The 16,872-nt window shown below is 36.5% G+C and overlaps 2 long non-coding RNA genes across 4 annotated transcripts in view; one reads left to right on the top strand and one right to left on the bottom strand.

Annotated features, from left to right (window-relative positions):
- The window catches only part of LOC109498082, a 95,449-nt gene that overhangs the window by 38,597 nt on the left and 39,980 nt on the right, over positions 1-16,872 (top strand). The gene's annotated exons all lie outside the window — the stretch shown is intronic.
- On the bottom strand, positions 8,000-16,855 carry LOC109498085. 3 transcript variants are annotated; one of them, XR_002154672.2, is made up of 4 exons: positions 16,491-16,820; positions 14,985-15,222; positions 13,894-14,054; positions 8,000-8,226 (listed from the first exon to the last, which is right to left on the bottom strand). It is a non-coding gene; the product is annotated as an uncharacterized LOC109498085 (long non-coding RNA). The 3 variants fall into 3 exon arrangements; XR_006595377.1 differs by having other exon boundaries at positions 14,569-16,855; XR_006595376.1 differs by having other exon boundaries at positions 14,985-16,819.

Genomic DNA, 16,872 nt, shown 5'->3' on the forward strand with positions numbered 1-16,872 from the left:
AAGAAGATTGAGCCTGGGGCGCCTGGGTGGCTCGGTCGGTTAAGCATCTGACTTCGGCTCAGGTCATGATCTCACGGCCCGTGAGTTTGAGCCCCGCGTCGGGCTCTGTGCTGACCGCTCAGAGCCTGGAGCCTGTTTCAGATTCTGTGTCTCCCTCTCTCTCTGCCCCTCCCCTGTTCATGTTCTGTCTCTCTCTCTCTCTCAAAAATAAATAAACGTTAAAATTAAAAAAAAAAAAAAAAAAAAAGAAGATTGAGCCTACCCAAAGAAGGAACTGGGAATAGTGTGTAAGTCAACATGCACAGATGTCATTTCATTTGAGCTTTGCAACCTCAAGAGAAAAGAACAGTTCTGTTGTTCCTGTTTGACAGATGAGAAAACTGAGCCCCAGAAAGATTAAGCAGTTTTAATAGTGATGTCTCTTCTAAAAACTAAAGCACATAAGTGCTCTGAGATGAGTCTAAGAAACAATGCTGTGAGCTTTCTATGAGTGAAGTCTTTTTATCCAGTTCATGACTAGTTTCCATGATACACTTGCTGAGTCTATTTTCCGTATTTAGTGTGTTTAGGACATGAACCAAGAGGCCAAGATCATCTCTCAGGAAGACCAGCATATTTTTCCTTCCCTCAAGTAAAGTTTAATTTTGCTTTGTTTGATCAATAGTGCATTTCTCATTTCTAATTTAGTAAAACATAATTCTTCCCAGACAGTGGGAAGACTGAACCAACAATAACAAAAAAAATTTTTTTTATGGGCAGAGATTCTGTAAAGGGATACTGAGCCATGAAATTGCTGTGTGAAGAATCAAATTTTATAATATTATGAGAATTTGTAAAACAAACAAACAAGGCTAATACAAGGTGTGTTGCCCTAAATCATATGGTCTTATGTAATTGAGCACCATTCTAATTGAGGCAGCTCTTGCATTAAAAAAAAAAAAAAAAAAGTCACTAACAGCTTAAATGGAAGCTTCACATTTGAGTCTTACTGCTTCTAACCATGTGATAAGAGATGGGACACTGGACCTTCATTTCATCTTCAATAAAGTGAGGATAATAATACTTACCTCCTTGAGATATGGCTAAAATTATACCAAATATGACATCACAATCTCCACCAAGTTACCATCCCATGGCCATCATCACCATAACCAGCAACATCTCATAACAGATAGCAGGAGTAATAATTAGATGGGAAAAAAACCCTACATTTTAATAATAATACTGTAGTCATCCTGAATATTTGATCCTCTTATTATTTTTTGATTCACTTAAATTTATTTCACATTACTAGAAATGAATTATTTAATTTGTCGTTTGTTGGAAAGACCTTTGCTTTGGACTCCAAGTTAGTAAAATTCATTTTTTTATAAAGCACAGCATAAAGATTTATATAAACTATACGTTGTTTATGTAGTCTTTTATACTTCCACTTTACAAAGAAGAAGATTCCTGTGGTCAACATGAAATAGAACCAGAGAATTTTACTTAAAAACTTGGAAGACCAACAGGCTTGAAGAAATTAGCTATGGTGAAGAATAATAAAGTCTGATAATCATAATCCCTAAGTATACATCATCCCTAGAGAGCTAGCTATACAACCATCCTGGACATTTCATTTAGAATATTATAAATGCCTAAAAAGCTTTAGGAACTTGGGATCAAATCATTTGGTTTTTGCTGTCATTTAGATGGCATATGTGACTCTTGAGTTAAGCATTGAAAACAAAAGAAACCTAGCCAATAGGCCTATACCGAAAGAAAAAGAATTTGTCTCAACTTCATTCCAGAAAATCTGTTCTTGAAGTGAAATGGGGGAATGAATGGAGCTATTCATTGAATGAAGATATTCATTTATATCTATGGCCTAAACATCTAATTTGATCCAGTGTTTTTGGTCAAGATAATTAATTTTTGTTTGAAAATGGTGAAACAGCATTTATAGAGCCCAGCAGGAGTGACAATTTTGTAAAGAAGAACTTAGCTCAGTGGTTTTCAAATTTTTCAGGTGACAAATCTGAAAATCATGATATATTTTCAAATACTATGAAACACTAATATATTGAATTCTACCATACTATGTTAAAGACTGGCTAGATGCTCATTAGTCTCTTTTTTTTCTCCTGGTACATGGGACAGCTACATTTTCCAGCCTCCCTTTACCTTGTGTCTGGGATCTGATCAATAGAATATGAGTTGATGAATGAATGATTAGATATATTGGTCTTGAAATCAGTGGGTCAAACCTCTATGTTCTTTTTCACTTTCTGTGGCAACCATAAAGGCCATGTATTGAATAACACAATATGAAAGAAGCATGGGGGCACCTGGGTGGCTCAGTCAGTTGAGCATTGGACTTCAGCTCAGGTCATGATCTCATGATTTGCGAGATCAAGCCCCATGTTGGGCCCTGTGCTGACAGCTCAGAGCCTGGAGCCTGCTTTAGATTCTCTGTCTTCCTCTCTCTCCGCCCCTTCCCCACTCGCACTCTGTCTCTCAAAAGTGTATAAATATTAAAAAAAAATTTTTTTTAAAAGAAAGAAGTATGGATACCCGAGTCACTCCTTGAAGGAGAACCCCCTCCCTAGGAGGCCAACTAATCAATCAGAAAATTCTACATTGGATTTTGCATGAATGAAAAATAAATCTTTATTATGTGAAGTCACTGATATTTGCAAGTAATTTATGATAATAAACTGTAATTTAGCTCCAACTTATATATTTGGTTGTTTTAAATTTAAACTTACATGAAAAGTTTAAATTAATAAGTAGCATATTCATGCAATTAGCAAACAAGACTTCTTAGTCTAACAATACCAAATGTTGGTAGGATTGCAGAGCAACAGCAACCCTTGTATATTGATCTGTGTAAATTATATGTAAATGGAACAACTTTGGGAAACAATTAGGCACTATTTAATGTTAAATGAATGAATAAATCATGACATATTTGTAAAATTGTTAACAAAAGCATTAAAAATAACTATAGCTATAATAATTTGTTAATGGATACACAATATAAAAAGAGGTACATTGTGACATTGAAACAGAATGGGGAGGGGACCAAAAAAGTAGGGTTTGGGGCACCTGGGTGGTTAAGCAGTCAGTTAAGCATCCAACTCTTGATTTTGGCTCAGGTCATGATCTCACAGTTTGTGAGATTGAGCCCTACATCAAGCTCTGCACTGACGGCATGGAGCCCGCTTGGGATTTTCTCTTTCCCTCACTCTCTGCCCCTCCCCTGCCTCAAAATAAATAAATAAACATTAAAAAGAGTAGAGTTTTGTATTGAAATAAAACTGTTATCAGCATAAAATAAGTTGTTAAATCTATAAGATGTTTTATGTAAGCCTCTTGGTAACCACAAAGCAAAAACCTGTAGTAGATACACAAACAAGTGTATCAAAACTTTACACTTGGTTATTATGGAAAACTATCAGTTCACAAAGGAAGATAGCAATAGAGGAAGAAAGAAACAAGGGAACTACAAAACAAGCAACAAATAATAAAAAGGGCATGATAAACCCTTACCTATCAATAATTTAAAATAAATGGATTGAATTCTCTTAATCAAAAGTCATAAAGTGGCAGAATGGATTTTTAAAAAAGCCCCACAACTATATGCTGCCTAGAAGAAATTCACCATTAAGGACACATATAGGCTCAAAGTAAACAGATAAAAAAAGGCACTGGAGAATTCATAAATATGTGGAAATTAAACAACACGCTCCTAAACAACCAATGGATCAAGAAGAAATCAAAAGAGAAGCAAAAGAATGTCTTGAAACAAATGAAAATGTAAACACAACATACCCAAATCTAGTGGGTATAGTTTATAGTGATAAATGCTTATATTAAGAAAAAAGGGAATATTTCAAATAAACAACCAAATCTTACACGTCATGGCACTAAAAAAAGAAGAATAAACTAAGTCCAAAGTTAACAGAAGGAAGAAAATAAGAAAGATCAGAACAGAATGGAATGAAATAGAGGCCAGGTAAAGAATAGTAAAGACCAATAAAACTAAGAGCTGGTTTTTTAAAGAGACAAGCAAAATTGACAAATCTTTAGCTAGACTAAGAAGAAAAGAGAGAAGTCTCAATCAATAAAATCAGAAATGAGAGCCATTGCAACCAAAACAACAGAAATACAAAAGATTATGAAACTAATATGAACAATTATACAACAAAAAATTGAATAACCTAGAAAAAAATTGATAAGTTATTAGAAACATACAAGCTACCCAGACTGGATCATGAAGAAATAGGAAATAAAACTGACCAATAATAGGTAAGGAGATTCAATCAGTAATCAAAAACCTTGAACAAAGAAAAGCCCAGGACCAGCTGATGAATTCTACCAAAGTTAATGCCAATCCACAAACTTCCAAAAATTTCAGAGGCGAGAATATGCTCAAATTCATTTTATAAGGCCAGCATTACTCTGATACCAAAATTGGATAAGGACAGTACAAGAAAGGACAACTACAGGCCACTATACTATATTGATGAATATGATGTAAATATTCATGAATATGGATGCAAAATTTTCATCAAAATGTCTGGAAACCGAATTCAATAATAAATTAAAAGTATCATACACCTTTTGATCAAGTGGGATCTATCTCTGGGGTGCAAGGATGGAATTACCACGTGCAAATCAATAAATGTAATACATCATACAGATAAAAATCATATGATTATTTCAGTAGATACAGAAACAGCATTTGACAAAATTCTACATCCTTTTATGATAAAGACTGTGAAAAAGTTGTGGATAAAAGTTGGGTATAATAAAGGCCATGTATGACAAACACATGGCTAGCATTACGCTCAATGGTGAAAGGTTGAAAGCTTTTCCTCTAAGATCAGGATCAAGACAAGGGTTCCAACTATCACCACCACTATTTAATAGTACTGGAAATCCTAGCCAGGGCAATTAGAGAAGAAAAAGAAATAAAAGGCATCCAAATCAGAAAGGAAGAAGGAAGATTGTCTTTTTACAGCTGATATGATTTTATATAGAGAAAATCCTGAAGACTCCACCAAAAAACTATTAGAACTAATAAATCCAGTAAGCCTGCAGAAATCAATTGTGTTTCTATACACTAATAGTAAATGGTGCTGAGAAAACTGAATAATCACATGCAAAAGAATAAAATTGGACCCTATCTCACACCACTCAAAAAAATTAACTCAAAAGGAATTATAGTTAAATAGAAGACCCGCAATTGTAAAACTCCTAGGAGAGAACATAGGGGAAAAAATCCTTGTCATGGGCTTTGATAACAATTTTTTGGATATGACACCAAAAACACAAGCAACAAAAGCAAAAATAAACAAGTGGGAGTACATCAAACTAACAGCTTTTGCACAGCAGAAAAAAACAATCAACAGAGGCTCCTGGATGGCTCAGTCAGTAGAGCATGTGACTCTTCATTTCAGGGTCATGTGTTCAAGCCCCATTTTGGGCCTAGAGCTTACTTAAAGAAAAAAGACCACAAAATAAAAAGACGACCTATGGAATGGGAGAAAATATGTTGCAAACTATTTGATAAGGGGTTAATACTCAAAATTCATAAAGAACTTATACAACTCAATAGAAAAAAACCCAAATAATCATTTTAAAAGTGGGCAAAGGAACTGAATGAGTCATTTTTCCAAAGAAGATATACAGATGGTCAACAGATACATGAAAAGATGCTCAACATCACTAATCATCAGGAAAATGCAAATCAAAACTGAAATGAGATTCACATGTGTTAGAATGGCTATTATGAAAAAGAAATGAATAACAAATTATGGCAAGGATGTGCAAAAAAGAAAACCTCTTGCATTGTTGATGAGAATGTTAATTGGTATAGACACTATGGAAAACAGTATGGAGGTTCCTCAAAAAGTTAAACTACCATATGACCCTGCAATCCCACTTCTGGATATATATCTGAAGGAACTGAAATAATTCAAAGAGATATCTGCACTTCCATGTTCACTGCATCATTATTTGTAATAGGTAAGACATGGAAACAACCTAAGTGTCTATCGAGAGATGAATGGATAAAGAAAATATGACATATGTGATATATATTATAATATATATGCTATTACATATCTATCTAAATATCTATTATATCTATAATATATGTTATCTTATATCTATATATGTATTTTATCTATATATTATATCTAATATATATCTTTATAGATATTGTACATATATTTATCTATCTATATAAAATGGAATACCTTTCAGACACAAAAGGAAGGATATCTTGCCATTTGTGACAACATGGGTGAACCTTGAGGACCTTATGCTAAGTGAAATAAGTCAGACAGAGGGGCTCCTGGGTGACTCAGTTGGTTAAGTGTCCGACTTCAGCTCAGCTCATGATCTCACAGTCTGTGAGTTCGAGCCCCATGTCAGGCTCTGTGCTGACAGCTCAGAGCCTGGAGCCTGCTTCAGATTCTGTGTCTCCCTCTCTCTCTGCCCCTCCCCTGCTCATGCTCTGTCTCTCTCTGTCTCAAAAATAAAAAAAAAAAACATTTAAAAAAATTTAAAAAAATAAGTCAGACAGAGGAAGACAAAACACTATGATCTCACTTATATGTGAATCTAAAAAAGCTAAACTCATAGGAACATAGAGTGAAATGGTGGTTGCCAAGGGATGGGGTACTGGGGAAAAGGGAAGATGTTGGTCAAAGGGTACCAACTTCCAGTGATAAGATGAATACATTCTGTGTATCATTAACAGTACTGTATTATATATTTGAAAGTTTCTTAAGAGAGTAGCTCTGAAATATTCTTACCATACACACACATGCACACACACACAAATGTAAGTATGTGAGGTCATGGAGGTGTTAACCTTGCTGTAGTAATTGGACACAAGATAATATGTGTATCACATTATTGGGTTGTACCCTTTAAATTTATGCAATGCTATATACCAATTATATCTCAACAAAACTGGGGAAAAAATAGAAGATGCTGCTTTCTTGACCTTAGATAAACTCAGTTTATAATTAATTTAGAAAAAAAAATGGACATTGCTTTTGATATCTTATGCATTGATTCAGAGTAAAGAGATTATTTTGTGAAAATGCTAAAATAACTTTAATCTAGCTGTGTATTTATACTACAAAAATAATTTGGTTGATTTAGGCTCAAAATCCAGGCTCTCTGTTGCTATGGTGCATAAAGGTCTACACTTTTTTTGATGTTATTTCTTGCTACCTCTGAAATCTATTCCAAGCTTTTAATTATCTTCAGTGTTGTTGGTTCTGCTTAATTATTCTCTAGAGGCAGACTAGAAAATATTTATATGAAAGTAAATCTTGATATTTCAATGAAAACGAGGTGGTGGTGGGCAGTGAAAGTGCTTGAGAAGTAAATAGGTGATCTTTCTTATATGCAGAATAAAAGTTTTTATAGTCATAAACATTTATATATAGATCCCTTTAGTCATTAGAATTCTAATAATTCTTACATAGCATGGTAGAATTTTAAAGATACAGTAATTAACAGATTTGTATACATCTGTTTCTATTGATGCTTTAGGCCTGATTTTAAGAGAACCTGGAAAAAACTTCCTAACCTTTCCATGTAGTCTATATGCAGGATAAAAGTTTTTATAGTCATAAACATTTATATATAGACCCCTTTAGTCATTAGAATTCTAATAATTCTTACATAGCATGGTAGAATTTTAAAGATACAATAATTAATAGATTTTTGTACATCTGTTTCTGCTGATGCTTTAGGCCTAATTTTAAGAGAACCTGGAAAAAACTTCCTAATTTGAATTCATTAAATATCTTCTACACATTTCTATGAAAATGCCACCAAATAACATTGTCATCTGGATTTTTTAAATCCAAGTCAAAAACTGTTTCATTAATCAGGATTTATTTATTTATTTATTTATTCATTCATTCATTTATTTATTTATTCTCTAGTCCATAATCATTTAACATTGAACTCACAACACAGATGCTTTGCAAAGGATGCTCAGATGGAGTTTATTAATCTCAAGATTGTATCTGTAATGCAAAAAATGAAAGAATAAATGGAAACTTTCCTTTTTGACTTCTAGAATTGTTTTGTAGAAAACATGCCTTTTAGCAAAGTACAGGGAAGTGGTTGCTTTTTCTTCCTTGTGACAAGTGAAACTGAATAAATACATATTTCTTCCATAATACCTTTTGTGTTCAGAGGTTAAACAGACTCCTAGAGGAGAAAAATGATGTTATTAAGTGAAACACAAATGTCAAAAGAGCATCTATATTATATATCTTCATTCAAAGCCCCTTCCAATGCTCATCAGATCAATTCTGCAATCTCATATACAGTTAGATATCTAGAGGATTTCCACTTTAAAAAAAAATTATTTATTTATTTATTTATTTATTTATTTATTTATTTATTTTATTTATTTATTTTTGAGAGAGAGAGAGAGAGCACGAGAGGGGCAGAGAGAGAAGGGGGGGAGAGAGAATCCTAAGCAGGCTCCATGCTTGGTGCAGAGACCAATGTGAGGTTGGATCTCACAACTGTGAGGTAAAATCAAGAGTCAGATGCTTAACCGACTGCTTAATCCAGGTGGCCCAAGGATTTCTACTTTAAGATTTTTTTTTTTTTTTTGAGAGAGAGAGAGAGCGAGGGAGCAGGGGAGGGGCAGAGAGAGATGGAGAGAGAGAGAATCCTAAGCAGGCTCCATGCTGCCAGAGCAGAGCCCGATGCAGGGTTCACTCTCTCCAATCGTGAGACCATGACCTGAGCTGAAACTAAGAGTTGGACACTTTACCAACTGAGCCACCCAGGTGTCCCACCAAGGATTTCTGCTTTAAACATTCTCACACTCTTTTGGGGTGTCTGGGTGGTTCAGTTGGTTAAGCATTGAACTTCAGCTCAGGTCATGATCTCACAGTTTGTGAGTTTGAGCTCCCATTGGGCTCTCTACTCTCAGGATAGAGCCTGCTTCTGCTCCTTGGTCCCCCTGTCTCTGCCCCTCCCCACCCCACTCTCTTTCTCTCTCTCTCTCAAAAATAAATAAACGCTTAAAAATATATAATGTTTAAAAAAAATTCTCAGTTTTCAAAAGTTTTCAGCACATTAGCAGGAAGCTCAGAGGCTACTGAGCATATGCTAAGGATTGACTAATATAGGCTGATGCTGGAGCCCAGGTGATGTCTTGTGCCCCAGAGAGCCTTTGGGAAGATGGTTCCTTGTTATAGTTACCAAACCTGGGGCAAGATGACAGTAAATTGGGAAGAAGATATTCTTGCAGGCTTCAAAAGAGCAGTCATTTCTTCCTCTTGATATTACAAAGCTCAGATGTATAAGGCAAGGTGTATTTTTGCCAATTAACCACCAACCTTAGTCACTGAAAATATGAAAACTTGAATGAGCTGTGGCCAAGGAAAAAACAAAACAACTAAGGAGATAGATTTTGTTTAGGCTAAAAAATAGGAAAAACACCACACAGTATCTATTAATTTGCCTTACCCTTTTATAGGGAAGGGTAAGCAATTATAGGCAGGATAATTTACAGTTGGAATACTTTGCAATCGGGTGAACAGGAAATGTTTATCTCTGTGTCTAGCTAGATTCAGAAAGGGACAAATAGTTCTCATCTCAGCTAATCATTCATGAGACAAAGAACAGGGAGGGGATCTGGCCTTTCAGTGCCTTCAAGCAAAAAGAGAAGAAAGGTCCATGTTTGGCCTGTCACAAGTAAACAAAAGGGCCATCTACAAATCTGGTGAGAGTCCTGAGAAAGAGTAGACAGCCAGTCTTATCTAAGCTGGTTTGGTGGTTGGGGGGGGGGGGGCGTGTTCTTTGCAGTAAGGCATTTCCTGAAACACAAAAAGGTGGTGGGATTTGACAAAATAAAAAGTTAGGAGGATATCTGAACTCTGCTATTATCTGGAGCACAAGCCTGAGGTGAAGTTCAGCTGTGTCAACTCATGTATGCATGTGCTTACCCACCCACACCAAACTGCCCACATTTCCTGAGGACAAAACCAATTCTCTGTTGTCACATTCTTCCTTGTTTAATCATTTACCAGCAAAGTGTCCAAAAGTCAATACTTAAAAGACAAGATGCCAAATTTATTATTAAACCTGCTTACTTGGTAGGCTTATTATCATTTATTTACACCAAGTTAAGGTCCTAAGAATGTCCACATAAATGCTTATAAAATTGGTTGGTGGTCACACAGCAAATGATTATAAGCCTGTGCTCTATTGTCAGTCTTTCTTTAAATTTGCATTTTTGGGGCACCTGGGTGGCTCAGTCAGTTAAGTGATCCACTATTAATCTTGCCTCAGGTCTTGATGTCAGGATCGTAAGTTCAGTCCCCATGTTAGGTTCCACTCTGGGCGTGAAGCCTACTTTAGGCATTAAATAAATAAATAAATAAATAAATAAATAAATAAATTTGCATTTTCAAGGATTTTTTTATGCCTCTGCTTCCTCATCTCTAAAATGGGCTATGGGGGTGCCTAGGTGACTCAGTTGGTTAAGCATTTGACTCTTGATTTCAGCGCAGGTCATGATCTCACCATTCATGAGTTCTTCACTGACAGTGCAGAGTCTACTTGAGATTCCCTCTCTCCCTCTTTCTCTGCCCCTCCCCAGCTTATGCTCTTTCTCTCTGAAGGTAAATAAATAAACTTAACAAAAAAGAAATAAAATGGGATTGTAAATTGGTGCAACCACTATGGAAAACAATATGGAGGTTACTAAAAGAATTAAAAATAAAATTACCAGATGATCTAGCAATCCTACTTCTTGGTATATATCCAAAGGAAATGGAAACGATATCACAAAAAGATATCTGCTCTCCCATGTTCTTTGCAATATTATTCACAATAGCTAAAATATGTAAACAAATCTTGGTCAAAGTATAAATGCATGGGGCATCTGGGTGGCTCAGTTAGTTAAGTGTCCCACTCTTGATATCGGCTCAAGTCATGATCTCTTGGTTGTGAGACTGAGCCCCACATTGGGCTCCATGCTGGGCATAAAGCCTGCTTAAGATTCTCTCTCTCCCTCTACCCCTCCCCTGCTCGAGTGCTCTCTCTCTCTCTCAAAAAGAAAGCAAAAACAAAAACGAAAGCAAACCCCAAAGCATATATAGGCATACATATACAGATCAATGGAACAGAATAGAGAGCCTTGAAATAAACCCACATATCAATGATCAATTAATTTATGACAAAGGAACCAAGAATAGGGGCGTCTGGCTGGCTCAGTTGGAAGAGCATGCGACTCTTGATCTTGGGATGGTGAGTTCAAGCCCCACGTTGGGCATGGAGCCTACTTTGAAAAAAAAATGGAACCAGGGATATACAATGGGGAAAGGACAGCCTTTTTATAAATGGTATTGAGAAAATGGATAGCCATGCGCAAAAGAATGAAACTAGACCACTATCTAACACTATACATAAAAATTAACTTAAAATGGATTAAAGACTTGAATGTAAGACCTGAAACCATGAAACTCCTAGCAGAAAACATAGGCAGTAAGCTCCCTGACATCTGTCTTGGCAATGATTTTTTTTTTTTATTTGACACCAAAAGCAAAGGCAATAAAAGCAAAATACATAAGTGGTACTATATCAAGCTAAAAAAGCTTCTGCACAGCAAAGGAAACCATCAACAAAATGAAAACACAGCCTATGGAATCAGAAAAAATATTTGCAAATCATGTATCTGGTAAAGGATTGATATCCAAAATATATAAAGAATTCATACAACCTAATAGCAAAAAACAATCCAATTAAAAATGGGCAGGGGATCTGAATATCTATCTATCTCTCTCTATATATATATATTTGAAAGTCACTAAGAGAGTAGATATTAAATGTTCTCACCACAAAAAAAGAAATGGTAAGTGGATGATGTGATGCAGGTTTTAGTAGCACTATGTTGGTAATCATTTTGCATTAAGTGTATCAAACCAACACATTGTACCGCTTAAATTTACAGGTCATGTGTCAATTATATCTCAATAAAGTTGGGGAAAAAAGATGTTATAAATAGGTAGATATGAAATAACAATAAATAAAATGGGGCTTTTTCTCCTCCTGTGTTTAGATGGTCATACCATAGCAAGAATTAATTCGCATGTGTCTAAAACCAGCATTTTTCAAACTTTAGCATATATCAGTATTCCCTGGGCATCTTGTTCTTACTTAGCAAGTTTGGATGGGACCTGAGACTACATTTTTATCAAGCTCCCAGATGTTGTCCATGCTGCTTGGTCCTGGACTACATTTTGAGTAGCAAGGGTCTAAAGCCTGGATTACACTGCTTGACGCATAGTCAGCAGTTAATAAATAGGTATTATTTTTACTAACTTATATAACTGTGCATAAAATAAGGCCATTATTAGAGGAAACCTTGTGTGAGTTGCATATGGCCTTTATATATTCTTTGCTTTATGAATGTCTACTAATGTGACTACAAAGTAATGAGATACAGAACCACGTGCGAAAATCTCCCTGACAACTTTGTTGTCTGAAGTTAGGGTCAGTATTGGATTTTGCTAGAATTGAGAACACTTTCTCAGCAAACTCTCCAATGACTCATGAATTAAGTTCTAATACTGAAATGTGTTCTTAAATTGTAAGTCTCTTAAACTGATCCCTGCAAACTCACAAATGGTCAAACCAGAACACCAGACTTTGCTGATGAAGATTCATCAGGGAAGGACAGGAAAGGCCACAGGGTGCCATGAAGCTCATAAAACAGTAAGCCAGGCATTTTTTTTTTTGAAACTTGAAGCTTACTTTAAAACATGAAATTATTTATTTTTTATTCTTTTAAGTTAAAAGAAAAATTTTTTAATCTTTTATTTATTTTTGAGAGAGAGACAGGGTATGAGTGGGGGAGGGCAGAGAGAGAGACACACACACAGAATCCAAAGCAGACTCCAGGCTCTGACCTGTCATCACAGAGCCTGACATGAGGCTTGAACTCATGAACCATGAAATCGTGACCTGAGCCAAAGTTGGAAGCTTAACTGACTGAGCCATCCAGATGCCCCAAAACATGAAATTGTTTTTAAAGGTAAGGACAGGCTTGGAGATTAATTGTGAGAATCCTTATAGATATAATACCAATGGACAGCTTCAGATACCTAAACTGAAAAATATTACTGAGCTTGGATATCTGTTTTTAAATTATTTTTTAATATTTATTTTTTTAAGGTTTATTTTTAAGAGAGAGAGAGAGAGAGAGCATGAGCAGAGGAGGGGCAGAGAGAGGAAGACACAATATCTGAAACAGGCTCCAGGCTCTGAGCTGTCAGCACAGAGCCCAACGTGGGGCTTGAACTCAAGAACGGTGAGATCAGACCTGAGCCGAAGTCAGATGCTTAACCAACTGTGTCACCCAGGTACCCCTGTTTTTAAATTTGTTTAAAGCTTATTTATTTATTTTGAGAGAGAGAGAGAGTGAGCACAAGTGGGAGAGGGGCAGAGAGAGAGAGGGAGAGAGAGAATCCTGAGCAGGCTCCACACTGTCAATGCAGAGCCCACACGGAGCCTGAACCCACAAAACGCAAGATCATGACCTGAGCCGAAATGAAGAGTCGGACGCTTAACCAACTGAGCCACCCAGGAGCCCCAGATATCTGTTTTTAAAAGCTCCATGGAACTCTCAGAAACTGCTGCTGGGAGTGAAAATTAGTGCAATCACTTTGGAGAACATTTGGCAGCATGGATGAGAGAAACTGCTGCTGGGAGTGAAAATTAGTGCAATCACTTTGGAGAACATTTGGCAGCATGGATGAGAGGTGACATGTACATGTCATATGACCCAACTATGCAAACCTGCTTCTAGGTATTCGACAGGAAAGAATATATATGTTCACACAGGACACATACCAGAATGCTTCAAGCAGCACTAGTCCTAGCAGCCCAGAGCAGTCAGAAGCCAAAAGACCGCCGTGGTAGAAGGTTTAAATGGCAGAACATACAAGAGAGCCCTACACAGCAATGAAAACAGTGACACTGCAGCCATCAAGACGATGTGGATGAATCTCCATCTATAGTGTTGTGAAAAAGAAATAAAAAACAGAAGATGTAAATTAACAAACAAAATATTAACCTATGGTCTTAGAAGTTTGGTGGTCATCCTTGGCCTGGGGACCACAGGAAGGGCTTCTGGTCATGTTTTATTTCTTGGCCAAAGCACTGGCTATACAATGTGTAAACTCTGTCATAAGTTCACTTATCTATCCGTTCCCTTATGATTTGGGCACTTTTCTGTATGTATGCTCTGCAGTGACAAAATTTACATTACAAAAAGCCCTAAGATTATCTTAAAAGTGACTTTACACTTCGGAAGTGCTTATTGTACCCAGTGAACTGTTTGAGAGGAAAAAATGGTTTGCTTCTGAATTTTAACCTATCTTAGATTTAACACATCTCAGCTTAGATCCATTCTTTAAAACGTGATGCCAAAAGGAAATTTTCAGGAATATGCTGAGAAAGAAAAGCAGCATATGGTTTCTTAAAAGAGGGCCAGAGCTTCCCACTTTGCACCTTGTTTTCACTAACCTATTAGGTTCCTTGAGCCAAAGCCAATTCAATAATGAAAGGAGACCCAAGGGATCCCTTCCTTCTCCCTGTCAAGAGAAAACAGTCAAGGAAAAGACAAGACCCAAGCATTTTGGATGCAAAATCAGAAGATCTGAAGAGAAGCCATGAGATTTCTAAAAAGCTCCAGGAACAATGGGTCTGTCCAAGGGTGGGCCAAGACATCCTGAACAACTCACCACTAATTGCACTGATGTAGATGAATTTTAAAATGGAGAACTAAAAGGGAGCCAGCTGTGAACTGCTTGGGGGATGACTCATCATTGAAAATAATTAGCCCACATACAAGATGCCATTTCTAGACACTCCCAAGACTTGTTATTATTTCCCTTCTTCTGTCTCTCCCTAAAAACCCAACTCCCAATCCAAATCAGTACCTTTTTATTGCAAGGTCTCCTGGTTGGGACTCTGAGTCTGGCCGCAGACAATTTTCATTCCAAATCCAGTTTGTTTGTGGGAAGAAATCTGTTAAATGTGCTCTTGCAGCATATACCACTGCTGTTGTTCATTTGTTTCCCCTTCAGCCTTTCCCAATTGAAGTTCACTCAATTTTATTTTTTTGCAGGAACTTGCAGTCTACAATCTCTTATCCTTAATGCCCAGATAGAAAAAGCTCTGAAAAGTAAAATTTCTCCTAAATTTAATGACAAAATCAGAACTCACATAAGACTGTTTATAATGTCTATTCATCATGCTTGCTGTGAATTTTTATGTTTCATTTGCACAGATTTAAATATGTTTGTTACAGGATGCTGCTTTAGAACTCCCTGGAGATGGGATATGATTTGCCATATATGCACTGCATTACCTTTCTACACTCCACAAATTTCAGATTCCAAAGCGCACCTGGGATTGTGGAACTGTAATCAAGAATTCCTCTTCAAGAGGAGAGATGAACTGTTCAGCTGCTAGAGGGATTTGGGTTAAATATAAACAACAGTCTTATGGCCAGAAGAGTTGTTAAAAATGGATGTTTTTCCCCAAAAGACTGTGTTAGGTTGAGAGATCGGAACAAATATTTAACCTGGCATTCCAATTTAAAAGTCAATCCCAAACTGTCTACAGGACTCTGAGTCTCACTGAAATGTGAGATCATTTTCCTACTGATAAAATAAAGGGGCAGATAGGGAATGTACCTCAACACATTTGGGGGGGGGGGGGAGTCACCAAATTAGTAAGAAGAGAAAATGAAACATGAGTATTATGGCTAACTTTTGATTTGCCAACTTTGATGCGTCTGAAGCTAGTGATAAGAACTTAATTCCTAAAGTGCATTTAGAATCCATTTGTCTCTGCTTAAAATGTTCCTCCATGTGACATAAAGAGATTATGAGACTTTCCAAACTAGGAAGTCCTGTGTTTCATTCACTTGAACTTCTAAGACCACGAGTGTCAAATATGGCTGCATAGGCTGAGTTGCATAGAGGAGGAGTGGTAATTAAACCAGACTTTAGATCGTTGGTTCTCCACAATGGCTGCATATTGGAATCATCCTCTGGACAACTTTTAGAAAAAGACTAACGCCTACATTGCACCCTCAGAGATTCAGACTTAAATTGTTTGGAGGGATCCTTGTATATCAGAATTTTTAAAGCTAACAGGTAATTTGGATATGCAGCCAGGGCTGAGAATCATTCTTTAGAATAAGCCTCTTAACAAGATGTTTTTTATATCCTCTCCCAAGATATTTTTTTGGGTAAGCCTTTATAATTATTTTGATGAAGCTTTCATAGGGGACATTGTATCAGTTAGTTATTGCTGTGTAGAAAACCAGGGATAAAAGCTAGACGGGAGGTAGGAGATTTCTGGGGGTAGTTAAAGGACCTAAGTAAGGACTAAAAAGGAACACTGGGTGGAATAGAATGAGATTGACATCTGCTCACCATTGGTTGAAATAATCCCTATAGTTCACAGATGAGAGAAGTCCTGAATCAGGTCCAGTTGTCATTTTGAGGCACAAGGACCACTCAAGTCCCTTGTTCTTCATCAATGTCAGCTGATTAGACAATAATGATGAAATGCAATATTCAAAATGCAGCCCCACCCTTAGATTCTGATTCCTCAGGTCTAGGGTGGGCCTGAGATCCTATGTATTCCTCCCAGGTAATGCTGCTGGTCCAGGACCACCCTTGGAGTTTAAATAAAACAGATATATCATTCTTTTGAATTTAGTGTTAATATCTGAATATTCATTTTCTTTTTTTTTTTAATTTTTTTCAACGTTTTTTATTTATTTTTGGGACAGAGAGAGACAGAGCATGAATA

The sequence above is a fragment of the Felis catus genome, chromosome A3, assembly GCF_018350175.1.
Source record: "Felis catus isolate Fca126 chromosome A3, F.catus_Fca126_mat1.0, whole genome shotgun sequence".
In the NCBI taxonomy this organism is placed as follows: domain Eukaryota; kingdom Metazoa; phylum Chordata; class Mammalia; order Carnivora; family Felidae; genus Felis; species Felis catus.